The following is a 27,927-nucleotide window of genomic DNA, read 5'->3' on the forward strand; positions in this document are numbered from 1 at the left end:
CTCAAAATTATTTTATATATCTAGTATAAAGGGTTTAATCAAAATCTCATTTTTACTATCAGCTCTCTACGAATTGATAGAAACAACAAATTTGATATTGGATAATAAATTGTTCAACTATATCATTTATTCGAATTTAATTTTTCGTATGGGGATCCCAGGTCAACGCAGGGTCAATGCCGGTCTCCCTTGTCGCGCAACGCAAAAGTCACAGAATTATTTTCTCGATGCTTGTGCGGAAAAATAAAAGGAAATCATTCTCGCGAGTTTTCATCAGCGTGCAAACGACGATGTCAAATCCAAATTGTACTTTTCAGTTTTTCGCCCTCGATGCTTTCTCGACCATCGAACGTGGATAACAAAACGCGGTCCGGTGCCTGGTGTGACGTGCGCGTGATTTTTCGATGAAAGGAACGACTGGCGTGAGGAAAGCGTGTTACACGCGAACAGCATTCGTCAAAGTTACACAAAAGAGCATTCAAGTTATACAAGTTCGACAGTTCCAAGAACTTGGAGAACTCGTTCCGCTATTTTTGCAGCGCATCTCGCGTGTTGCGTCAAATAAATTCTCTCGTTCGCGTTACTTTACTATATACTTTGGATAGATCGCTTTAATGCTTGTGTGCGCTCTTTCTCATTTATCAGGAAAATTCTACCTACAAAACTAGTTAAGAGTTTTGAGTATAAAGGATTATACAGGAGTTTTCAGTCGATCTATGAATATAATTACAACGTCGAATCTGTCTATTTGTGATAATACTTGGGTGAGAATTTTTCATTTCCGATGTTGAAGCGTTCGCGAGAACGAAAATCCGCAGAATCCGCGATATAGAATCATAGAATCATAGTAAATGAAGCTTATTCCGAAAAGCGTTGCGTTTACAAACTTATGGCTCTCTGTCGACTTTCCGCGGGCCAAAAATTCACCGCTTGCTGGTCAACAAAGCGGATTACTTATCCAAAGGAGATTTTCGTTCGAGAAGCGAGTTGATGGTCGGAACGCGAACGCGAACGAGACGGGAAATAAAATGAATCTCGAACGGCGACTGTAATCCGGGAAATGCGACCCAAGAAAGCAAGAACCCTTTGCGCCTTGAATTGATCTTCCCTAGCGAGAACTCACATTTCTTACTCACGGAAGCAATGAAACAACTCAGGCGTGCAAAACCCTTTTGTTTCTCCGAGCAAACAATTTGAAATATGTCAACTTGTATTTTTTGTTTTTTTTTCTCCGTACAAAGTAAGATTTTATTTTTCTAAGATTATAAGGAGTAACAATAGAGCTTCTTTCATATAAAAAGAGCTCATTGCATAACTCGGATAAGATATTGAAGAGAAGAAATGAAAATAATATCTCAATCTTTCTCTTTACTTAAAGAAAATTGAATTCATTACATGTTCTGGAAATTTTAAAAATCTGGAATACAAAAAATATATCCCCAAAACATGAAATTATATATAAAATATAAAAAAGAGATTTGTTATAAATAACATGTAGAGAAAGAGAGAGGCAAAACACGCATGTAATCATATAGTTAATGTTAATATTGAGGGAGACCGGCATTGACCCTGCGTTGACCTGGGATCCCCATACGAAAAATTAAATTCGAATAAATGATATAGTTGAACAATTTATTATCCAATATCAAATTTGTTGTTTCTATCAATTCGTAGAGAGCTGATAGTAAAAATGAGATTTTGATTAAACCCTTTTTACTAGATATATAAAATAATTTTGAGATTGAAAGCTTTCCTAAATTGTTCTCTTTCGAAATAAAATGTTGAATTTATTTACCTTGACATTACTTGATAAACGGGCCAAACGAGCTTGTTGTGGAAGAATAAAATAAATTAATAAATTATATATAAATATAAGGCAATCATGATTGTTAAAATAGTATAGTTATTTTAACTTTAAATTAAATTGAGTTAGATGAAATACTAATTACTTTTTTATTTCACTTGTTATCCACTTTGTTTTTACATCAGTTACACCGGCAGCTTTATCTCGAACAATAAGATACAGATAAAAAATGGATAAAAAACATTCCTCTTTTACACCTCTGTCTACCTAAATTTTACTTCGAACATTGCTTCTACCTTCAGTGGTAGAAGAGCGACTTTTATTGGCAAAAGTGGAACGCGCCCTACATTGGTCTGTTTTGTGGTGCAGAAATTTCGCGATCTTCTTGATAACATCTCCAGTTTTGTTGATAATATCGCGCGCGACACTTTATTCGTAACGTTCACGATCAAGAGCTGCAGGAAATTTTGCGAACAAATATTTCTCACCTCATATTATAATTGACATTGAATTTTTAAAACCGCTAATTGCTTTCCCGAAGCGAAGATGCGTGTTGATGAACATATAAACCGCCGGCGGCGGCGGCTTTAAATTGCATGCATCACATTCGTGTTCTCGTTATCGCGCGCACGGGACCTCTTCGTTTTGTGAACAGCGATGACGAATGTCTTCCCATATGCGGTGCGGCAGTCCCGATGCAATTCTCGATGCAAATGCCGCTTTTCGCGCCGGAGAAGACGTCGTCTAATGCATTTACCACGACGACGTCTTACGGATGCGCTCCGGGAAGCGATCGCACCTGCATCTTTCGTTGGAGAAGGCATTAGCACGATATACGCGGTAATGCAAAACTTTTAAAAGGTAGAGTGTATATAGTTTGTATATATTAGAGAAGTTAGTAGGTATATACATATTTTTAATCGAATCATAAATTATACCAAGATTAAATATCGGGACAAATCAAACGAGCCCTCGTATGAAAAAAATGTTTTTCCTTGATTATTTTCTTTTTTTCCACATATCCTAGAATCATTATCTTTTTTCCCCCATTATATTATCACAATGGGACATTTTTGCATATATTATGCGCATATATACATAATAGATTTAATTTTGCTAATTACGTTCAATTGGACATATTTTCCGTGTAATGATACTGCCTTTCAACAAGTTTCATTATTATGAGTATGGTTTCCAAAGTACCGCAGTGAAATTGCAATAGCAACGAAAGCATGGAATGTCGATAAAATTTAATACAGGCCAATTACGAACTTGTCGCGCGACATATTACTGCTGTTAATTGAATTATAAAAGTGCCTTTTCACGTTACCTCTCCCCCTCTCCCTCTTGCCTTCTTTCTGTATTTTATCATTACGTAATGACGAAATTCGCAAATTCCATCGACGTATAAAACTACATGTAAATTAAAAATATCGAGCAAAACATCAACTTGTGCTCGAGAATTTTAAGCTTCAAGTCTTTTAAAAATTCTTGTTTATCGTCCCGGATATTATCACAGTTCCTTGCCGCGGACGATAATGCAAGAATAATGTTAGCGTTTTGACTCTGAAAAAGAAAACGCGATATGATCGATAACGTAAAAATAACGGCTGCTAATTTTAATAACATGAAAATAATAATACTTTAATCTGTACAAACATCGAAAATATAAATAAAGTTACTTTTTAGATGGTTTCAAGTTAACTCTTATACAATTTGTATTATTTCTCGAGCGCTTCTGTTTCGATTATTTTATTATCGCGAATATAGAATTTCACACAAATAACATTAGTATTGTTTCATGTACTATGTATTATACAATACATTTACTTTCGAGTCACATGGCGACTAGCGGACGAAAACGTGGCCGTTGCTGCGCTGCTGCTCGACGACGGTTTGGCATAACGATTTTTCCTTACGACTTATGTACACCAGTAACCTTGATACCGACCTCCTTTTTTAAAAGAACGAGTACGATAGTTTCTTGTACGAGTAGTTTATGGTAATTGCTGTACACGCGACTGCTACTCTCTCGCGACGAGAAGAGTTGCATAAATTGACGTATGTATTTTTCCTCGATGATTTTTAAATAATTTCATGGTAATTAAACGTATTCAGAATGATTTGATCCAAAGTTGGCAAAGTTACCTCATAAAAGTAACTCGTTACTCAAAAAGTAACGAATCGTTACAGTTTCCGTTACTTTTTTTATATACAATACAAACTTTACATAAAAAATTTTTGTAATAAAAGATCAAATTTTTGCACTAAACACTAAAAATTTTTCGGCATTATTTTACAGTAAAGTAATCAAAATGATATAATTTTTTGATAGTGATATTGCTATTGATATACAGTATGTAATAATTTTGATAACAATAAATTATTTTAAATAAGAGAAACTTTGGAAGAAAAGTGTAAACAAGCTTTCTTAAACACTTTTAGATTCGGTAAATATAAATAAAATAATTTTCTTATTGTTAGTTTATTTTCAATAGATTGGTAAATATATGGTTAAAGTCGCTTTCTTCGCGCCTTTTCAATTTTTTTTTATTTTAAAATTCTAACACGATACGATAATTTTCATAACATTGAATTCTTGACTAATCATTGAATTATCTGTCTACTTAAATGTTTTTTTACAAAGTAGACAGATGCTAGAAAGAGATGCTACCAGTTTCTAAGTATGTGATACTGCGTTTCAATACTCTTATCAATTTTAAGTTCCATTTCACGCATATGTAAACGTATCTATAGTATATGTTACATGTACCACATAAAATGTGCACATATGCATCAAACGAAAAATATCTATGTTTCTTTATTTGAAAATTATATTTGAAAACTCTAGTATATTCAAGTATATTTGAAAAAAATCCTAGACTGCACAAAAAGGTTAAAAGACATCTTAAAGATATTTAAAAGGTAATAAGACGTCTTTAAGTTGTCTTTTAAGCATTTTTGAAAGATATGTGCTGTCTGGAAAGTAACGATAAAAATAACTCTTAATTTCGTTACTCGTTATGGAAAAATGTAACAAAGTTACTTTTTTCGTTACAAACAAAATTTGTAATGCCGTTAACGTTAAAGTTACCGAAAAAAAGTAAGACGTTACTTCCCAACCCTGATTTGATCATATTTGTTTGTCTTTATATTTGTAAGAAGAACCTGAGTTCGAGTTTTGATGTGAAATGCAGGAATTTTTTAGACAATCAACTCTACTTCGTGTAGTCAAATTTTTAGAGAATTACGTATCGCGAAAAGATAAAATATTCATAAAAATGTATTTCCTCGATTGTTTTTCTTGTGCGGCAAGATCTCTACAATTATTAGAAACGTTTCGTCGATTTATCGTTGTCCCTCGACTTTCGACTCCATTCATCGTCACGGCTAATAAATTTTTTTTTGAAACGCTTCTTTTACTTTTACTTTGCTTTAGTTGGGTTAAACGTGAAATTTCCTCAAGGATCTTTTCTGTTCCTCTGTGCTATCGGTCATGGTCACTCTTCGCCATCCATCTACTTCTCGCCGTTGTTTTATTTCCACCGAACAGAATACATTAGGATCATTGAAGCAATATCTTCTAAAGTACCGAATAGAACAAAGAGTCATTCGTGTATATATACTTGCAAATTTTATTATATTCCATTATTTCATTCAACATAAAACTAAAGATATATTAGATTTATTACTTATATCTCATGTGATGCCCCGAGCTGCTTATATAATATAATTTTTTTACTGAACTCAATATGCTTTTTTGTGATATATCTTTAGAAATATTTAATAATATTAAGCTTTTATTGCATAAGAGACTCAAACCGAAATTGGATCCGATAACTGTTTCATAACTGTTTTTTAGTCAAGCCAAAACTGTAAATTGTACTAAAATTGTGTAAAATTTATACCGAATTATAACACCGAACCTATAACTAGACTGTTAATTTCAGTATACGATCCTCTTTGGTTCTTGCAATTTATTTCCACAAAATATTTTAATATTACTAATTTTCTATATTTTATATTTATATTTTATATTAATATTACTATTTTTTTATATTCTTTTTTAAAGAAAGACACGTAAATTTCGAAATTAATTATTCTCTTTTTCGATGCCAACCGATTCTGTTCTACATACATGCTTTATTTCGTATCATCATGACAACTGTGATGTATCAATTATATTATGATATATATATATAATTATATTATTAGTTATTATATATAATCATAACATAATTATCGTTGATAAAATTTTCATTACGATATATTCATTATAATAAATGTAATAATAAAATAGTAACGTTGTACAATTATAGAGTAAGTCATAGAATTGTTTTAATTAGTGTATATTATGCATTATATTTCGTAATTGTGTTGTATTTTAAAACTTGTTAAATTTATCAAATAGTATCACTTTAATTAAGGAACTTTACGTATTTTAAAATCACTTCATATACATATCTTAATTAACGCGTCAAGTTTTACCATATAATATAACGCGTATTTATTATTATTTTATTTTCTCGCGCGACGAGAGAGAGAGAGAGAACACATTCCCCCTTCTCCTTATCGTCGCTGCGTGAATAGAGATGGAAGGGATATTAACGCTTAAACAACCGTGACCTCTATTCATTCTGATTTCGGCAAGCATAGTAATAGCACGTACCCATGTATCCCCACTCCGACGTGTGTGTCGCAATTCGCGCTCAGTCATCTCAAAGTCACATACCTCGTGCCCTACACATACACACACACACACACACACACGTCCTCTCTTTCTCGCCACGATACAAAAATATGCATTATATTACGGGATAAAATTTAACACGTTAAAATATGTTTAAAGCGAAATACGTAACGTAATAACGTGGCATTCGGCCTTGATGTATAACGCGCTATTGTCCGTGACATTTGTCTTGACTTTGCCTCGTAATCGCGGTCGCGTTTTCGCCTCTTCGTGTTGGACTCATCCTGATATCACGGTTAAGGTATGATGGCCATAGGCTGTAATTTTTTTAATAATTGCTACATAGTGCGCTTTTTTAGTCATCAAAGATAATCGATATTTACAGTAGTTAATGTGCATACTTTATTCGAAATAACGATATTGTCAATCTTATATCATATTTTTACTTCTGACTACCTGCAAAATTTTTCATGTGTCCACTAAAAACTGTTATAACGTCGAATAAATAACAGTTAAGCTATCGTAATCGACGTTAGACATATTATAAAGATATGTAAATTGTTATATGACCTATAATTTTTATTTTCGTTTTCACTATTTTTTTATAAATATTATGGTCATCTTTTCCTTAAAAGTTGGGTAAGATGGCCAATGCTTTATGTTGTACTATTTTGATAATATAAAATTTCTATTAAATATGTTCCTTTTAATTTCAATAATATTACGTAATTTAAGCTTCGGTGAAGATATAATATGTCAAACACTATTAAAAAATAACAAAAATAAAAGTATGTTTTTTGCATTTTAAAAAACTATGGCCATCTTACTCGAGTTTACTCTATTCATATACAAAGAGATATCATTTACACAGTTGATGTTAAATTTATGTTCAATAATCGATTTTTGAAGGTGCGGTTGTTGACTCGAAGTCTGATTCTCGTGTAATGAAACAGGATCGTTTTCGTTCGTATCGAAATTCGAGAGTGCTGTCCAAAGTATCGCGTAAAAATGCGGGCGGAAGTGCCGTTTAAAGTATCGGGCGTGTAAAACAATGGACGCTGACTACCTTGACAATCTGAGAGGAGGAGGAGGCCTAGGAGAGGCATCCTGCATTGGCGGAGCAATCCTAAGGTGAATATTATTATTTATACATTAATTATTATAAATCACATTTATTTAGTTCATTTATTTGAATGATTCAAACAAAAACTTTTTATATAAATTTTACAAAAGTTTCTGTTAAAAAAATAAATTTTTCTTAATTTAAAAAATTATTAAAGATATTTATATATCCACTTATTATTGTACGCATTGAGTACAAAATTCAATAAGCACAATAACAATTTCTTGAATATTTTAAACGCTGATATAATTTGGATTTTATATTTGTATGTTACAGACGGCTTTAATATCGACAACCTCGTTGTTGCAACATCAATACCGGTGAGTGACAAATTTTTATTTTAAAGCAATGGATTTATAGAGATTTTTTTTAAATAGCGATTTTCAAAGAACCGGAACCACGAAATCTAAAAAACCATAATTTACATGGTTTCGGTTTCCTTTATTTATCAAGAAACAAAAATTAGAACTAAAAGAACAGTTACTAAATATTTTATTGAACCATAACTAAAATTGAACTGTAATTTTGTTTTGGTCCGACTTCCTGATTTCCTTTTAAATTAAAACAATTAAAATTAATTAAAGCCTATAGAAAATTACATATTAATAATTTGAAATTATCCACGGTTTAAAAAATTATAAAAGTATAAAATTTTTAACTTAATTTATGTCAGAACCTTTAAATTAAAGTTTCTTGAGACTGAAGTTTCTCGGAACGAAAACTTAAAGTTCACCAATATTAAGGAGGCCTGCAAAGATGTTTTATGTATAATAATATACATGATAAAGTGATAGAATTATGATAGTATGTCAGTAAATTTGGTTTAAATAAACAAGAGAATTTAATAACATCAAAGTCTCTTAAAACATCTATGAAAAATAATAAAGTATTTTTCATTATAATTAATCGTTTTACATGTATTTCTTTAAATTTACTTATAGTATTAGGAAACTTGAAATTTTTAAAGAACGCGAATTCCAACAAGGTTATTGCAATAAAAGTGGAATTTTTCAAAGATGATTATATATATAGTACACAGCCTGTTAAGTTAAGCCATCCCAAATGATATATATATATATACATATATTTATTCTTACAGTCACGAATAGATAAAATAATTTTTGTAGTTGTGCAGACATTTTGAGAAACGTTAAAACACAGATAATTTATTATATTTGCCAAAAATGTCCATGTTCAATAAAATTGGATTCTTATGAAACGTGTTTCAATTTTATCAGCGTGCTGTAGATGCGTCCCATAATAATAAACCAATAGATAAAGATAACTTTATATCGTTATAAATAAAATTTGTGAAAAAAGAAAACAGCTTTCTGTAGAATGTCAGCTCTAACGACGAAGATACTATTATTATATCCCGTCAAACTACCAATGTACTATTCTCGTGATGATCCGACAGACTTCGTTTTATTACGAACGCCATCAAGTTATTATAGTCGAAAGAAGATTATATTGGCTATGTTGACCCGCGGGCACGTCGAGTTTAATCTATCAGTAGGAAGATCGAGCACCTGAGAATACATATTAAACCCTTTTAATGTTTATCTTGCATTTTTCTCGTGCGCATTACAAATAGATTGATTACAAAATTTTGCGTATGATAGTTAACCATCTAATAAAGAATAATCTAAAAAGATATTATCTATATTATTTATGTTATTTATCTTTTGCTATTGCAAAAGATTGGCAATTAAAGAAGCATTAAGAGTTATCTTGACTTTTTATTACAGAAATAAAAATAATTCTTCAAGTTGATCAAAGAAAGGATTTCTTCAATTATTTGTAAGATTGAAATTTAATTCTATGGATAATAATTAACAATACTCGATTTGCAATACAGATCAATTCTAGTCTTCAGGATTATCTGATTACACACGCGTTTCTCTCACGAGTTTACAGTGTATTAAATGTTATCACGCACAGTTACTTCAATGACGGCCGACAGTTTCGATTTTATTGAAGGACCAGCGAAATTGCTCGCCCTGAAAATACTCAGTATTTTATATCGCGCGGTTACAAGAGAAACCGAAACTAGAGAGAAAGAGGGAGAAAGAGAGAGAGAGAGAATGGGGTTAAATCCAGATGGTCCTGTGGCATTCCGGTAACACAACGAAACGTGATATCGCATATCGATTCCGAAATCCTCCCCGATTTCCTCCAGCGTAGTCTCGATTGATCCCATATCGAGACCAGTGGTTTCCGAGAAAGTTTTTCCAATGGTTAAAACGAAGAGTTATAGGAGAATCGCCGTACATATTCTATATTAAGAATGTCACTGAGAGTTTCATATAAGCTTATAGATTTATTGATAAAATAATTAATCTGCGAATGTGGTTAAATCGTGTATATATATATATATATATATATATATATATATATATATATATATATACACACGTCTCTCTTTTCTTCTATATTCTCTTGCTTCCTTTTATCTAGTCCTGATGAAAGGATTTTGAAAACCACTAATCCTGATGGAGGATAACGTGCACTTTTGGAGAGCAAAACTTGTGACTATCGTTCAATCCGACTTTCGGCTATTATTTTTATAAAAATGCAATCGACTTTTTTACGACATTAAAAAATATATGACAATATTAAATATTTCATAAATGAAAAATAACTGCATTTAATTTAACAAAAACAAATCAAATAAAAAAATATTTTTCTTTTCTCTTATGCATTTTATGTCTGAATAAAAATAAATAAAAGATTCTTCCTAAATGTAATGCAATAATTAATTAACATTGTCAAATTAATTAATTTATCATAAAAAGAGATCGTAATACATAATTATGTATAAAAATTGATACACGTGGCTCTCATCCAGAATCCTTTTGAAAGCGTATGATCTCTGTTAAGAGTTACGTGTATTTCGTGCAAACGTATCTCGCGGCACATTCCAAGAATAGAACATAGAAAAGAGACACGACACACACGGGAGCTATTCCCTCTCCAAGATATTCGAATTTTGGAAAGTTCATATGCGTCCCGTATGCATAATATCCGTGCATCGGTGGGATCTTTAAAGGGCGCGTCTTTAAAAATTCTTTCGCCTACTTTCCTTCGTGCCATTCCAACTGAATGAATTTATTTAGCGTTATAATCCCTGTGTAATCGCATAAAGCTTATGTGTATTATTACCAGAGTTGGAAAAGTTACTTTATAAAAGTATATATAACTCGTTATTAATTTTAAAAAGTAACTCGTTACCGTTAATCAAAAAGTAACGAATCGTTACAATTTCTGTTACATTTTTTGTATACAAACTTTACATAAAAATTGTTTAATACAAGATCAAATTTTTACACTAAGCACTAAAAATTTTTCAGCATTATTTTACAATAAAGTAATCAAAATGATATAATTTTTTGATAGTGATATTGCTATTCATATAAAGTGTGTAGTAATCTTGATAATAATAAATTATTTTAAATAAGAGAAACTTTTGAAGAAAAGTGTAAACAAGCTTTCTTAAATACTTTTAGATTCGGTAAATATAAATAAAATAATTTTCTTATTGTTAGTTTATTTTCAATAGATTGGTAAATATATGGTTAAAGTCGCTTTCTTCGCGTCTTTTCAATTTTTTTTATTTTAAAATTCTAACACGATACGATAATTTTCATAACATTGAATTCTTGACTAATCATTGAATTATCTGTCTACTTAAATGTTTTTTTACAAAGTAGACAGATGCTAGAAAGAGGTGCTAGCAGTTTCTAAGTATGTGATACTGCGTTTCAATACTCTTATCAATTTTAAGTTCTATTTCACGCATATGTACATGTATCTATAGTATATGTTACATGTACCATATAAAATGCGCGCATATACATGAAACAAAAAATATCTATGTTTCTTCATTTGAAAGTAATATTCGAAAAAAGTATAGTATATTCAAGTATATTTGAAAAAAATCCTAGACTGCACAGAAAGATCAAAAGACATCTTAAAGATATTTAAAATATAATAAGACATCTTTTTAAGTTGTCTTTTAAGCATTTTTGAAAGATATGTGCTGTCTGGAAAGTAACGATAAAAGTAACTCTTCGTTTCGTTACTCATTATGAAAAAATGTAACAAAGTTACTTTTTCTGTTACGGTTATCGAAAAAAAGTAGCTGTAACGATTACAACGTTACAAGTAACGCGTTACTTTCCAACCCTGATTATTACTTATAAACATTTACAATCATATAGCATTCTCGGATGACTGGGTTTTCATCCCGTATCAATTAATCACTATTTTATTATGAATTCAATTCTTTTCATTGGCAGAAGCAATGACGTCATTAATCAACCTTGGGTTGCTCAAAACCCAAGTTTATGCAAAAACGTTAATACCTGATAAGATACACTTTATGTAACCAAGAGAGGAACTAAATATCCATTCGTCCTTTTTCTCCCTTTCTCTTTTCTCTCAATAAAATAAATAGTCTTAAATTTTTTTTTGACAGTGTGAAAAAATTTAAAAAAATTATATCTAAGCTGTTTAATAATTATGCAAATTTTATAACCAATTCTACTTGAGAATCTCTAGAGAGAAGGCGCGGCTCTTGAGAACTTTTATGGAAAGTGATCTACGTAAAATATCTTTTATGGATAAACAATACGTTATAGTGCACGCATAATGCGGCGTTCGGTTACGGAATCCCCTTTTTCCAATTATTACGACGATATTGCGTCTCTTATAAGCTCCCCGGAACAGAAAGGAGGTCATCACGCGCGCGTTTAATAATTAATCGGCTTTGCCGTAAAGAACTACGTAGACGCAAACGAGCTTTATTCGCGTTTCAGGTGAATCGCTGCGCGGCGCGTACACAAAGCCAATGGGGCCGGGGGCAGAAGGTTGAATTTGCAATGAGCAACTGGCTTTTGACCATATGCCACATCGGAGGTCGAAGGAACAGGAATACCGTAACGCGACTGTCATTAGGGAAAACGTCAGGACTTCATTTAGTCTCGACAAAAGCCCGGTATAATGACGCCTATAATCTTTAGTTAGCGTAAGCTGATAAAATGGAGCCTTTTGCAGATTATAGATATCATTTTACGTATATCAACTCTGTTTTGTAGTAAAAGCGAAGTATAAGCGAAAAAGGGCAAATATTGTTGATTAAAATAAATTTTAAATAGTGATGTGTAAAATGCAGAATATTTGCTCATATTTTCACGAAATTATCTCGAATTAATAGGGCAAAAGTGTGCATCTTGTTTAAGAGAGCAATAATAAATAAAAAATATATCAAGTAAGCACACGACGAACACTCAAAAATTTGATAGGAATTTAAAATTTTTTATATATTATTGTAAATCTTACAAAATAAAGTTTGTCGAAGTTGTTTGCGACATTACAAGAATAACACAATTCGTATTCTAATTTATATACGTACCGGACGTGTCGCGAAATACTTAAATCCCGAATACAAAAGCGACCACTTACTGGAACGCGGTAATTCGCGTATTTACATGCATTGAATTGCAAATATTCCGACCCCAAAGTCTACCACTCGCATTTTGCGTAAAAGTAGATATCCCACTTTAATAAGTACAAAGTTGTCGTTTGTTCTCTCTTCAAATTACTCTCTTGATGAACAGTATCATTGACCACTTGTGTGAAACCAAATTTTTTTTTTTTAAAAGTCAAACAATGATAAAAACATTTAGTGTCTTTTTTTTTTTTTTTTTTTTAAGTAAAATTTGAGGAAAGTCGATGAAATTAAAAAAAAAAAACTTTTAATCTAATTATGTCAATTTTGACTAGTTGCTCTAAACTTTTTGTAAACTCGTTAATCCTCGATTTCGCGAAATCTGACTGTAATCATCATCAAAGTATATCCTATTAGAGTACCTTAGAGCAGTCGTTCGCATAACGAGAATGCGGTTAAGAAGTGATAATTAAAAGGGTATCTAACGGTATATTCGCTCGGAAAGTTCGCATCAAAGATTCCGACCTACTACAGTTATTTTAATCACTTCTGTAATAGAAAGGAATTTCTTAACATTCCGCGAGAAGAGGCGTAATAGTCGTTTCATTGGCCATTTTAATAATGAAATTAAATCGGTTTCACCGTTCGCACCCCTCCCGCAAAGATAATGACGATGATGATTTATAAATTCACCAAATTTGCAATTCGCTCGTCCGCGACTAAAGTTTCGCGCTTTAAAGAATTCTAAAATTAATGACATAAATCAGAGAAGTATACGCGATGTCTTTAATATTCATTTTACAACTTCCAACAAAATTTCGAGTCACCGACGTTGTCGGTGCACAAGCCAAGTTTCGCGATAATTATTACATTGCGCGGACTCGAAGCTTTCGAGAGTCGCTTCACGATAGTCTGTCGTGAATATTAATTTTCAGACATTATTCTGTTATTAATATTTGGCCGTTAGTAGATATACCAAAAAGAAAAAATCTAATACAGATATTATTAAAAAAATTATGTTGTGGATTTTCTTTTACATTTCTATCAAGTGTTTAAAAAAATATGTATGTGCTATCTATTTACATATTATTAAAAATAAGGATATTAAAATAAATATAATAAAATAATAAATATATTAAAGCAAATTTATTTGTGACATTAGTTACATACCCGTTGGTGCCACGAAAATCCTGGAAATCTAAATCTTTGAATTTGACAAATTCTTGAATATGTAAATCCTTATAAAATCCTATAAATCCTATTTGTAATTCTACAGATAATGAAAATCTCCGTAAATCTATTAGTCTAAATTTGTAGATTTTTGGTTCTATAAATTAGTGTTGCGCAAATTATTTAATATTCCACATAACTTTCTCTCCACAAATCCATAATTTGAAATACCTATTTTGAAGTTATAATTAATCAATCTCTCTACTTCATCTTCAAGATTTAAGATAAAATCAAATAGATGAGAAATTCTGATTAAGAATGGATTTGATAGCAAGGTAGAAATAAAAAATATTAATACATAACGGAGATAAGAAGCGGAAATAACATCTAAAAGCCAAGCAATCCGAGAAAGAGTACCAGCAGAGAATACCAGAGAAAGATTCGTTTATTTGTGTCGCTGATCCTTTGTTTATCCTTTGCACGCTAATTTCATTTCTCTTGGCAGTGTCGGCTGACAAGTTTCTGCTTGCTTCGCGTATAAAGTTCAAGCACAGGAAGTTCGGCGATAAATTCTACGCAAGGAGATACCGCGGACTCTCTCTCCAAAGAGGGGATCCGTGATTCTTAAACTCTAACGATATCGTCGGCGTCGCGTTAAAATTTATGAGCCGGAATCCATGCTGAAAAGAGAACAACGAACATTCGTATCGCGTTGCATTCTAATAAGAAAATTCTCATCTGATGTGCGCGGCCGCAGAGGATAATGATCATTTGGGATTCCACGTAAAATGATGCAAAAAATAGTAATAACGCAAGCCTGTTAAAAATCAGATTACTTTCCTATTTTTTTTTTTTAAATAATATATAAATGATATATATTATATTTAAAAAATTATAGAATATAAGAAAGCATTTTTTTCTTGTTTTATCAAATTTAGAAATTTGATATTTCATGTGGGATAAAGTGATGCATTTAAAATATAAATAAATGAGATCTCTTCTCGTATTATGTTCATTGTTATAATGCTAAAACGGGAATATGTGAAATATCCTCGAAGCGCAGAATATCTGGTAGGACAGTAATGTATCCCTTTTGTACATTTGTGCCATTTACATCCATCGCGCGTTTCATAAACGAGAAATGCAATCCGATGACGCAACTAGCAACCAGGCATTTATACCGTGACCGGAAGACACATTTGTGTGTGAAAAAGCTCGTAGTGAAAAGTACTTGTGGCGTAAAATACGTGGCTTTATATAAGGCAAAATTGCACGAAAAATAAACTCTATAACTATGTATATACATTAAAATTATATACATTTTATAATAAAATAAGTTTACTCATACAGCAAATATACATAGGCGTACATAAATATAAAAAAGTAATTTGAAAAAATTCTATTTTCTTATTCTTTTGTTCTTAATATTTCGCATTTTTCAAATGCCATACAATCATAATTTTATAAATAAAATTAAATATAAAAGTTATATACATAACATATTTTATATTATTATTAAATAGAATGTAATTAAAAAAAATATTATTAAATATAAAATATATATCACCTTTCTCTTTCTCGTTATTATTATTTTTGTGTAATTATAAAGGAATAAAGAAACTATTTTTGCCAAAGAAATTCAATAAACAATCATATCGATTCTTGAAGAATGCAAAGAGTTAAATCGGATTTACGTTACGTGCAAAAATAGTTTCTCATACTTTATCGATATATATATCAATCGCTGATTATATTCTTTCGCGAAATTGTTCTTGATTGCGGTTAAGAAAATCTCTAATTGTTGTACAAACATTTAATAATTGCACTTTCACGAAATGGAATCACGTACGTCTTGACGTATTTCATTGTCATATATATCGCTATCGTATATCATATCATAAAGTATATCATATATAAAGGATGCACGACTTTACAATATAATATGTATAAATGTGTAAGCTCGTGCATTCTATTGTCGCGAAACGAATTCAAGATTCGAACGGAGTCCGGAAATCGATATATTCGAGCCGAGCTTTTGCTTACAAACGTGTCGATTATTATTCTCACACTGTTGTTATTTGGAAAGAAATATTTTTCGTACGTTTTTCTTATTATTCTCTTGTAAAAATATTTCTCTTCTGAATTGAAAACAATATATCTCATTTAACAAATACCAAAAATAAAAAAACAAATTATATAATACATAAAAATAATGTATATTATATATTATTTTGTTCTATGTTTTATATAATTCTGCAATTATATATATATATATATATATATATATATATTTATATTTATTTTTTTTATTTATTAAAAGAAACTCTCTTTTTTACAAATGTATCACTATGTAGTTTATTTTTACTCTTTTATCGTTTTAATTTGGACATAAAAATATGAATATTGAAATTTGCAAGATATAATTTGAGATAATGCATAAATGTATAATAATATAATTCTGTTGAGTATATACATATACATATATGTATATATTCGCCATTTGCATTAGATCGAAGGGCTAAATCGCTCGAAGCCACAAATTTTAGTGAAACATGTCAATCAGCAATTAACTCGTATTCCCCATCAATGTAGTCTGATACTAAATGCGTACTGGATCTACTGGATCGCTATTATTAATTATTGACAGCAATAGTATTTGTACCAACAAATTTCAAATGCGTTAATATATAAAATGTAAAACTAATTACCAGATTACATCATTATTAATAAAAAGAATCTTGCCAACAATATTTTCATACAAATTCATGGACTTTCACGTTACATCGATAACGTATCTTTGCTAAATATTTTTAATCAACAGATTTCACTCCTGAATTTACAAGAGAATAATATATTCCAACCGTCAAAATAACAAAAATTTTATTTCCAAATCGTAACAGACCAAAAAAATTCTGATGATGCATAGAAATTAATATATGAATATTTATATATATCAAAAAATGTACACTCTGTCAATTTTAAATAAAAAGGTACGTATATGTACATACATGTTGCTGAAAACATTATCAATGAGATTTTTACTGATGATTTTAATGCAATTCAACTAATTATTCGAGGAGTATAGAACTGAGGGGATTAAAACTTTAAATAAATAATAATTTTCAATCAAATTCACGTTAAGAAAAAGTTAACTTTGAATTATTCAAAGAAGACATAGTTGATTCGACTTGTGTGATTAGGTGTACAAATTTTTAAATACTACATATACATTTATATACTTCTAATTTTAAATTTATATTTAATAGCTGACAATTAAAAAATCTTCGAAACTACACGTTCAAGTGACATCACAAATATTAAAATATTAGATTTAATTTAAAAACCTTTCGAAAAGCAGCGAAGTTATTCAACTGCCATCAATTAATATTGATTATTTGATACAATTATTCATACGTGTATGCAAAAATGTTTCGTATTTCCTATCGCAACGGTAGATTTGGAAGAAATTAGATTAGAGGAGAAATTTCTGTTTTAAGAGAAATTCGATTAAATGATTAATTTCGAGATAATTAATATTTATCGACAAGAGTCATATTTGCGACAAAATTCTCCTTGATGACTTGAAAGTCCAATCAATCTTTGATCTTTACATAGTCAAGGTTTTACGTAATCTGCAGTCGCTGGTTTATACTCGGAATCTCGCATCGATCTTAATCAAATGCTGCATCGACTAAGCGTCGTAAGCGAATGCATCGCGCGATCTGAATATATCCGCAAGAAATTCTAATTACAATCACGTAGCCTGTGTATTAATATTACGTATGTAATGTACGATGCTACGTTAGACGTGCAAGGCATTTAGGATATTTGCAGTTAGTGGATGTAAATGCACGGTATCGCGTTTGATTTGCTATCGCGTCGATTTGGTGTGAAATAGCATCAATATTATTCATGCCACTCGCATTTACTAGTCGAAAAACCCAATTCGGGTGTAATCGAGCTTCTGTAATAATAATATAGTAATTATTAATATTTCTAATAATAATATAGTAATTATTAATATTTCTGTAATAATAATACAATAATTACAATGAGTCACAATATAATTACAGTATTATAAATGTTGTAAACATTGAGAAAGAAATATATATAACCAAATATTTATATGATCTCTATATGAAAATTTTATTAAAAGATTATATATAATTTTTAACATATATTTGAAATCAACATATATTTTATATATATTTTTTATATTGTTTTTCCAAATTATTCGACTCAATGTAATTTGTTTAACGTTAGTTATATTTTTAATAGAAAACAATTGGTGATGTATAAAAACAAAATAAATAAATAAAAAAACATCCTCTTGAAATATTAAGAGAGATAACGAAAGTTTTTTATTTGTATATTACGTGCTCTGTTGAGTTATATAATTTTTATTCAAAGTATTTTTTGATAAAATCAATATTTATAGAGTTATAGAAGTGTTTTGAATTGTTTTGACCACAGTATACGTGAACAAAATTTAGATGCAATAAATTTTGTACATTTGCACACAGCATATGAATATATCAATTTAATATTGGCATATAACTACTCGCCATCATTAATGAGATACGATACTATGATTGTCGTTTATTAATCGGCTTATTATTATTATTAATTATTTTATCGTTAAGTATAATCCAAAATTAATTTCCCGTTGGGTCTCAGGATTAAACTAGTAACGTATTTTCATGGGAAGATATTGACATAATAATTGCGTATATCTTCTTTTTCCAAAATCGTTAACACTCGATATTACGGCGCTTTTATTAGTGGTAATGAACGTAATTAGGATCCCGCGTCATATTGGATTTCGTGGATTTCATCCGATGATGATTCACATAAAAATTAAAATTTACTGTGCAAGCGTGGCCAGCCAATATCACGACATTCGTTCCAATTAATTTCTAACGAGCTCTTGATTGGTAACCTAACCCTCATTCCTGCACTTCCGTTTTGGCAAGATGTAAATTCGTACTCGTCATAAAAACGACCCTTATTGATCTTTAAGAACGATGGCATCTAAATGGAAATTGAGATTGATGATTTGCTCTTTTTTTTCTGTCGGAAGCATTAATTTACTCTCTAAGCAGTTATTTAATTAAATCTTCTTAACATTGGGATTTGCGCTATATTATTAACCCTTACTCCGTATTGTAATTTTTAGCACCTTCTAAGTACAGATGGGTCAGCGTATTTTCGATAAGTTTATTAATATGTAAAAGTGTTTTAAAAAAATTTGAAAAAATGTATATACCTTCTTTAAACATTCTAAATAAATTTGAAAAATAATTTACTTAATTATATTATTTTATGATTATTTCGTTTTCGAGAAATTGACGTTGCTAGAAAAATCACAGACAAAACTGATCCATCAATACGGAATAAGGGTTAAAACATCTCCGACATAATACAAATTAAATATTAAAAGAAATTGCATCACTTTTTACTTTTATAGAGGGAATAATGATATTAGAAATTATTACGTGTTACAATTTTATTTATTATTTGCACATTCCTTTTTATTAAAAAAAACAATAAACTTTTTAATCAAAATCAATTTGAAAACAAACGGAATAAATTTTGAAAAGTAGAGTATCTCTCGTTATGGCGAACAATCTCTCTCTCTCTCTCTTTCTTTCTCTCATAAAAGATCTGTGCGATCTGATATAAATTTGTAATATCGAAAATCTGCTTTATTTCGAAAAATCTATATATAATTCGAAATTTATTGCGAATTACAAATTCTGCAAAATTGAATATTTGGGGCAGAATTTATAGCAGAAAGTATCGTTGCAATAGACCAATGAGGCGAAATATTCGCGAATCTGTGCAAATCTGTGGAGATACATAAGAACGCAAGCTTCTATATAGAGAGACTCCATTTCATTCAAATGGGCATCAAAGCGTTCGGAATACGATGCTTTGCCGAATAGAATTCCATTGTACAATACGTCATACGTGGGAACATGTAGGCATCAATCGATATATCGATACAAAGCAGCAGCGCAACAACGAATCATACTTTGGATAGGCGGAAAATTACAGACGCACGAAAACGCAGAAATATTTCACTCTCTTTGCGAAGCAATTTCTCTCGATTGTTTCGACTTCTTATTCATCTTCGTGTGATGTATTTTTCAATAATAGTTTTATTATGTGTCCGGCAATTTACTTCTATCCGATAAGTTCTTACTTTGCTTCAATCTGGCAAACAGATAATGCGAGTATCAGGGAACCATTACTTTTATTCTTGCTTTGATTCAAATATAATATACATATATTCTATTACACTCAAATAATAATTATTTAAATTTGTAAAAAGTTTACAGTACTTTAAGCGAAAAGAGAATTTGGATGATATGAAAATAAAAGTCATTTGAAGAATCTCTTCTTTTGAAGAAATTAAAATATTGTATATATTATTATATATTATAAATTAAATTTTTTTTAAATAAATTCTTTTTCTTTATTTGAGAAATTTAAAACTCTTAAAATACAAATGTAAATGTCTACGTAGGATTTGAAAAAAAAATTATTTAGCTCCTTTTTAATTAAAAAAAAATAGTTTATAAATTTAAAGAAAAAAATTGAAACATAAGTTTAAATAATCTCAATTCTATGAAAAACGCATTTAAGCAAAAAATGACGTGGAGAACAAAGTATAAAGCTATACATATAACATACATATAGTAACATAAAATATGATATAAAATGACAATTGAAATGACGTAATAGGGACTTTGTATTTTCAGGCAACCTTTTTAACTTACTAAATTCAGAATAGCGATAAATACGTATTTAAAATAAAATAATATATAATATAAAGAATTTTTTTCAATACGTGTTAAAATAAGAAATAGGTTCGGAAATATTCGTCTGTTACATTTTCTCGCGTAGATAGATCGTATCGATCTAAACTAAGATGAGAGAGACGCTCAGAGAGACAAACCAGTTAAGTTATATTGTGGACCCCCATGCTCTCGTAGAACGCGCGTATCCCATAGAATCGCGCGATACTCTCATCGCGAGAGAAATCGCATCTTCAGCAACGCGACGTGTTCGCGCGGGGTTAGATCCGGATTACGTTCGACTCGCCGTCGTGTAAACCACGTAGAATCGGATTAGAACGCTATCCCCCGACAGGCATTGGACGTAACCAGGGCATTATACTAACGACGGATCGGACAGTTGATCTGCGCGACAGCGCATAAACGTCGATAACTCCGAGCGCGAAATTACCCTCTCATTAAATCGAGATTAGCGGAATTACGAGATTATCAGCACGCCATTAAAATTGACATTAAGCGCGATTTGCTAGCGCGATAAAACTTGGAACCAAAAAGCGAAATTCATTACGCGTGTCCTATATTACAATGATCTTAGTCGACCAATAATTCTACCCGTGCGCGCACACGTGATGAAAATTTGATCCAAGCTTCATTATTGAGCTAATTAACCCATTTAATGTACTAACCAGACATTATTTAACGTATTTGTACATTATCTGATACAAATATTTTGCATCAGAGATAATTAAATAAATGTGTTGCCCGCACGTTGCTACGAAAATATTTAATTTTTTCGAAAGCATCAAACATTAGGGTAAACTAGGGTATGATGGCCATACGGAAAAGATGGCCATAAGCTGTAATTTTTTCAATAATTGCTACATAGTGCGCCTTTTTAGTCATTATCAAAGATAATCGATATTTACAGTAGTTTATGTGCATACATTATTCGAAATAACGATATTGTGAGTCTTGTATCATATTTTTACTTTTGATTACCTGCAAAGTTTTTCATGTGTCCACTAAAAACTATTATAACGTCGAATAAATGACAGTTGAGCTATCGTAATCGACGTTAGACATATTATAAAGATATGTAAATTGTTATATGATCTATAATTTTTATTTTCGTTTTCACTATTTTTTTATAAATATTATGGTCATCTTTTCCTTAAAAGTTGGGTAAGATGGCCAATGCTTAATGTCGTACTATTTTGATAATATAAAATTTCTATTAAATATTTTCCTTTTAATTTCGATAATATTACATAATTTAAGCTTCGGTGAAGATAATATGTCAAACACTATTAAAAAATAACAAAAATAAAAGTATGTTTTTGCATTTTAAAAAACTATGGTCATCTTACCCGAGTTTACCCTAATAGAAAGAAAAATCCACGTGCAACGATCCAACACTTAAAAAAATATTTTGCTAATATAGATATCTAGATGGATTTCTAGATGTTTCAATTAAAATTTATCGCTACTTTTTGTATCTGTTAGAATATTGTTTGTCACGTATAGAATGTATAGTAGCAATATTCTAGCAATACCTCTAGAAAATTTAAATTCCATTGTCAATTATTAATCACAAATATAATTGTCCCTGACAATAGGCCTTAAAGATAGGCATCACAGAAAAATTTTCTGTCTAAATTACACTAATAGTACAGATATAAATTCTGTCTCCGTCATTTAAATTGATTAAGTGCAAAATATATGCAGTATTACAGTATTTGCTAATTATTTATCTGTTTCAGTGAATTTTTTACAATTTTTTAGAAAATTTTTGTTGAAGTTGCAAGATCACTTTTTTGAGTGAACGTTTCTCATAGAGCAGTTGTTTGTTGAACGTTACACCCAGTATATGATATAAGCAGAGAGGGTTGATCGGCGAGGCTTTCCGCGTCGTTTGACTCCAACTTGACATTTCTTTCGGATCTCGCGCTCGCGCTCAGGTATTTATATTCTCGAGCCGGCGGCGCTCTTGCTATGCGCGCGACGTTGCACGTGACGGACTACGAAAGGCAATATCCTTAAGACGTTGTCGGAATCCATAAATTCTCAAGCAGGTTGAGAGTGAAACGAATTGTACGGCCGCGCCGCGACCGACAGACGACAGGTGGTTACGTCTGTATCTATTTTCATCCCGCATGTACAACTATTAAAAGCCGCGCCGATTGATTTCCTAAGATCAATGAGACACGAGTTTGACAACTGATATCGCACTTAAGAAGATAATAAAAGTTTTAGAGAGAGAGAGAGAGAGGGATCGTGCTCCTCAATTTAATTTAATAATTAAATTTAAGATCGTGTTGAGAAGACACTAAAGCGAATTCGATAGATTGGTATGTTTCGAACACATCTCGTTTTTATTCCGTCATTATTTATCAATAGCTGTTATCAGATATATTTTAGCTGTAATATTATTATGTGTGATACGCAGGATTTTTGAAAATACTACGATGTCACAAACAAACATTATTACGATAAATTATTTTAGTGAAGCGCGCCAACACACACGCGCACACTTACACACTGACGTGTCGGGATGAAGTTAAAATGATACGCGTACACAACGTGATATCGGGAGCAACGTCAACATGTCTTGCATATATATGAATCTTGTTTTTGCAGAGGATTTGCGGACATTACTGTCATCGGGGATGAAAGCCTCGATATATCCGACATATCGTCGGATTTGTCAGCTCTTCGTGATATCTGCGATGATTGGATTTTGGGACCAAGATTATTTACTATCGTATTACAAATTGAACGGGCTTGTCTCGTCGAGGCTATCTCGTCGAAAATTCATAATTACTCAGTTTCGATTAAACTTGGCACCGTGTTACATCGGGGAAAATGTTGATAATGGTCGGTAAAAGTTCGACGAGACGAAACGAGTTTGATAAACTGCGTTTAAGAAGCTAACGAAAGTTTTAAAAAGAGAGGGAGATTGTGCGCGTGCTCTTCAATTTAATTTAGTAATTAAATTTAATAATTCGTGACAGAGAAAGAATATCCCATTTTTCTTCTTTTTTACTTACAAAAGATTTATTCACGCTGTTTATTAATTTCTGATGCAATTGTCTCACGCATTGCGAAAGATTCTTGCACGCGGAAAAATACGACGTTGTCATCGACGCCAGTTCTCTCGATTAAAGTCTTATAATTTTCCGTTTTAATTATCATAACACTCCGATCACTATTCTTTTATTTATATATTTCCTCGTTTTCTTCTTTTGTTTCGGACCAAAGAAAAACTTGAGCTTTGCTTTTTCTCTATAAAATAGGAATTGTTAAGTGGATTGTTAAATATAAAAAGAGAAATTTTTAAATTTTAACTAAACTTCGATATTGAAAGATGCAAGAGACTACATTTCACTTTCATAAATAATAGCCGTTTTTATTTTTCATGATTTTTATCGATTTTATTCGATTGTCTCTCTCTCTCTCTCTCTCTCTCTCTTTTTCTATGAATTCTTTATATTTATATACATTATAATTGATATATAAAAATAAAAATTATTCCCTAGTGTAAAAATAATCATAAACATTTTTAATCTTGACAAATTCAATTGTTACTTGACAAAAGTCAATTTTTCTTTAAAATGAAAGAATTTGCAATTTCTGCAACTGTTGAAATTTTGATGATTAAATTTCTAACAATAAGTCGAAGAATATTTCAGATTATTTTACTTAATTCTTTTCTACTTAACATTTCTATTTAATTATCATTATTTATTGGATAAATTGAATTTTCACTATACTTATATTTATTTTACTTTTTTCAAGTTTAATTCTTTTACGAGGTTAAAATTTTTAGTAGCTTTTTTTTCATTATTTTACACAGATTTTTATTTTAAAACAATTGTATTTGCATTCTATATTTTCTTCAGTTTTTAAGTAATCCTGTTTTATTAAAAATCAGCTGTCTTTCCCGATTTACAAACTCTTAATATTTCGAGATGAAAAATCATTATAAACTTATATTACTAATTGTAAGCCTAAATCCGTCAGAATCCGCGAATACCAGAAGGGGGAAGAGGGATAATTTTCGAACGTCGATAAGTCATCGCCGTAAATATCACGGTGGATCGAGGTCGACAAGTGGCCGTCGCGAGATTCTCATTAATCGGACGAAGCAGAGCGGCCGAAAAGGGACCGATAAATCATGAATTCGTTAATCTAGCCACGGAGTTTGCCAATATTTCACGTACGATAATAGGCAAAATCGGACCGAGCGCGAAATCAAGAGATTGGGAAGGAGGGAGGGGTAGTCGCGACGATCGATTAAATATCGGCCCTGCTGTTGGTTCTCGCGGATGGATTACCGAGGGTCGATCGGAAGAAGGTCAAGTAGAGGGAAATCCAAGAGGCGATTAGACGATATCAAGACTGGATTATGCAGACCGACAACCTTCGATTCGCGGCGGCCTGAAGTAAACGCGACGATTGAAATCGATATAGCTTTGAGCTAAACTTCCTCCGTTCCATCCCTAGGGAGGCCCAGGATGACATTTCCTCGGTTCCGTTTCTTTACCGGTTAAACATTGTTTAATGGAGACGGGACGCGACTAACGAAAAGATTTGTTCAGCTTAATCTTGTCTACTACAAGGAAGGAGAAAAGTTTTGCACAATGTTTTCGATGTGCCACAAATATTTTATTTCGTGCCAAGTACTTTTTACTTCGTTGTAGGTTTTTATTTGTAGGTGCAGAAATGGATATCGATAGATGTAAAAGCGGAGGAAGAAGGAAAATCTTTCCACATATATATCATCTATATAATATTTTGATAGTAATTAATTTGATCGCAAATCACTATTCGAAAGGTATTACTCCCATTATTTGATCTATCGATCCTTAGTCGACAAAGCGCCCGGATGTTTACAACAAGAGCGCATAGTCTGTTACTGGACAGAATGACAGTATATCCCGAACAGTTTCAAGGGATGCTAGTCAAATCTCGTCCATTTAGGCTCATCAGCTTTAATTAGTTTCGTTTGTAATCATGACATGAGAGAGGAGTGATAACGATGTACAACCGAAGAGACAATGAAGAAGGAAACGGAAGAGGGAGAGAGAGAGAAGATGGAATAACCCAAATAGAACCCCATTGAAAGGGTTCTAAAAAGACATCGGATAGACATGAATTTAGTGCGGCCATTGTTAGTTTCTGTGCGTCTCGGACTACAATACAAATTCTCGTCGGGAAACAAAAGATTTTTTTTTTATTCAGCAACTGAGATATATAATTGTAACATTCGCAACCGCGAGAGAATTATATAGCATACGAACAACATGAATGATTTAATGGCATTTTGTTTAATTAATGTTTTTAGCTTAACCATTTTAAATACTGAAATAACATTTTGATGTATATACATATGTGGTTACAGAAGTTCAGAGAAACTCTTAGTTCGGGTTTCGCGGGTAGCTAGTTTTAACTGAGACTACGGGGACTCTCTTTCTCTTTTCTTCGCGCAAAATCTTCATTTCTAAATTCTCTCGCGCGCCGGAAACTTGTTTTCGTATAAATTCTCCTTTTCTTATAGACCCGCGAAATTACTGTTGCATATACTTTACAGATTGCAGCGGTAATAATTCTCGGGCTTACGACTTGTAAAAGTTTGGCGGTATACATTGCAACGTAAGAGCGATGGCTTCTGAAAGCTCACCGCCTAACTCGGGCATAACAAGCAAATCACAGAGTTGGTCGAATTGTTTGAACCAAGACGCGTGTACGTTTTTTCGGTAAGCGTGCAAACACGCGAGAGGCGCGCCCAAATGCGACCGCTTCCTGAGCTGAAAGGGTGGACACGTCACTCTACTCCGAGGAACAGAAAGGGACAATGCGTGGGAATGGCCTCCTTCGTGTCGCGAGTCACGGACGGATCCACTCAAACCGCTTTCCAGGGACAATGCACTCCACTTGTGAAATGTTTCGCTCGTGAAATCTGAATATAACTGTGTTTATTACCCGTTGAATTTACAAAAGCGACGATTACTTTCCGACGAAAAGATTAATAATTTTTTCTAATATTATTAACAACCAAGTATTCGCACATTTGATTTCATCAAGATGTACTTTCACTACGCGTTATATCTAGTTATATTGAATTGTGTATATATATTTTTTAAAGATTCTTTAGGCGACCTATAATTCTAATAAAATTTAAGATAAAATTCTAGTTATAATTTTATGTGTAATTTTGTATGATATAAAAAACGTTTGAAAAAGTAAAATACTCTTGTATTCTTAGAACGATATTATATTCTCAGAACGAAACAAATTACTGCTATTACTATTAAAAAATACAAATATTGGTTTTATTATTGGAATTCATTGTCGTTTACACACTTGATTGCATATTATAAAGAAATAGTCTCGAATGATTGATATTTCTATCGAGGTCTCGATCAATTTCAATTTACCCAATTGTTTGCCTCTTTCAACTCAAATTGAAATAAAAAAAATTGATTAATTTATATAATTGATCAAAGCTAACTTCTATTGATAAAACTAGTCTCACACAGATCTCTTTCAAGGCATGAATTTTGAAACTACTTCGGAGATGTTTGAATGTTTGCATCCTTCCGAAAATTCATATTCAAGACTCTCGACCATCGAGGAAGTTCACGACGGTACCTTTTCCCATCTTTATGTTCGATCGCCAGCGTTTCCATATAACATTCCCGAAATTCAATCATCCTCTCCAACTGTTAACCGAGAACGGCAGCGGAAGTACATCATTCCGCTGCCGTTGGTTTCCCCTCCGAAGGACGAGGGTCGCCAGTTGGGAGAACATGGCATCACGCGCCGCGTCCTACTCTCTTTCTCCACTGGCTAAAAACACGTGACGCGAACACGTGGGAAGGAGAGACCGTG

The 27,927-nt window shown here is 31.6% G+C and overlaps 1 protein-coding gene across 1 annotated transcript in view; it reads left to right on the forward strand.

The window, feature by feature from the left end:
* The first annotated feature begins 7,904 nt into the window (after positions 1-7,904).
* Phlpp (PH domain leucine-rich repeat protein phosphatase) overlaps positions 7,905-27,927 on the forward strand; it is a 102,049-nt gene continuing 82,026 nt past the window's right edge. Inside the window, exon 1 of the mRNA XM_072911562.1 lies at positions 7,905-7,937. The gene's annotated coding sequence lies outside the window, so the exon portion shown is untranslated. The remainder of the gene's footprint in view (positions 7,938-27,927) is intronic.

Source organism: Anoplolepis gracilipes, chromosome 2, assembly GCF_047496725.1.
Source record: "Anoplolepis gracilipes chromosome 2, ASM4749672v1, whole genome shotgun sequence".
Lineage (NCBI taxonomy): Eukaryota > Metazoa > Arthropoda > Insecta > Hymenoptera > Formicidae > Anoplolepis > Anoplolepis gracilipes.